The following is a 1,476-nucleotide window of genomic DNA, read 5'->3' as shown; positions in this document are numbered from 1 at the left end:
GGTGGTGATGGTGGTGATGGTGGTGGTGATGATGGTGATGATGGTGGTGATGGTGGTGATGATGGTGATGATGTTGGTGGTGGTGATGGTGGTGATGGTGGTGGTGATGGTGGTGGTGATGGTGGTGGTGATGATGGTGGTGGTGATGGTGGTGGTGTTGGTTGTAATGGTGATGCTGATGGTGTTTGTGGTGATGGTGATGGTAGTGATGGTGGTGATGGTAGTGATGGTGCTGATGGTGCTGGTGGTGGCAGTGGTGGTGGTGATGGTGGTGATGGTGATGGTGGTGATGGTGATGGTGGTGATGGTGGTAGTGGTGATGGTGGTGATGGTGGTGGTGGTGATGATGGTGGTGATGGTGGTGGTGGTGATGGTCATGATGGTGGTGATGGTGGTGATGGTGGTAGTGGTGGTGGTAACGGTGGTGATGTTGGTGGTGGTGATGATGGTGGTGGTGGTGATGCTAGTGGTGGTGGTGATGGTGATGGTGGTGATGGTGATTGTGGTGGTGGTGGTGATGGTGGTGGTGATGATGGTGATGGTGGTGATGGTGGTGATGGTGGTGATGGTGGTGATGGTGATCGTGGTGGTGGTGATGGTGGTGATGGTGGTGATGGTGGTGATGGTGATGGTGGTAGTGGTGGTGGTAAAGGTGGTGATGGTGGTAATAATGGTGGTGGTGGTGGTGGTGATGGTGGTGATGGTGGTGATGGTGATAGTGGTAGTGGTGGTGGTAAAGGTGGTGATGGTGGTAATGATGGTGGTGGTGGTGATGGTGGTGGTGGTGATGCTAGTGGTGGTGGTGATGGTGGTGGTGATGGTAGTGGTGATGGTGATGGTGGTGATGGTGGTGGTGGTGATGGTGGTGCTGATGATGGTGATGATGGTGGTGATGGTGGTGGTTATGGTGGTGATGGTGGTGGTGATGATGGTGGTGATGGTGGTGATGATGGTGGTGGTGATGGTGGTGATGGTGGTGGTGATGGTGGTGATGGTGGTGATATTGATGGTGGTGGTGATGGTGGTGGTAATGGTGGTGGTGATGGTGGTGGTGATGATGATGATGATGGTGGTGGTGGTGTTGGTTGTAATGATGATGGTGTTGGTGGTTGTGGTAGTGGTGATGGTGGTGATGGTGATGGTGGTGATGGTCATGGTGGTGATGGTGATGGTGGTGATGGTGGTGATGGTGGTGGTAGTGATGGTGGTGATGGTGATGGTGTTGCTGGTGATGGTGGTGATGATGGTGGTGATGATGGTGATGGAGGTGGTGGTGATGGTGGTGATGATGGTGGTGATGTTGGTGATGATGATGGTGATGGTGGTGGTGATGGTGGTGATGGTGGTGATGATGGTGATGGTGGTGATGTTGATGGTGGTGATGGTGATGGTGGTGATGATGGTGATGGTGGTGATGATGGTGATGGTGGTGATGGTGGTGGTGGTGATGGTGGTGGTGGTGATGGTGGTGGTGGT

Source organism: Petromyzon marinus, chromosome 83, assembly GCF_048934315.1.
Source record: "Petromyzon marinus isolate PM22_M1 ecotype Great Lakes invasive population chromosome 83, UKy_Petmar_22M1.pri1.0, whole genome shotgun sequence".
NCBI classification, from domain to species: Eukaryota; Metazoa; Chordata; class Hyperoartia; order Petromyzontiformes; family Petromyzontidae; genus Petromyzon; species Petromyzon marinus.
This window is presented reverse-complemented; position numbering follows the sequence as displayed.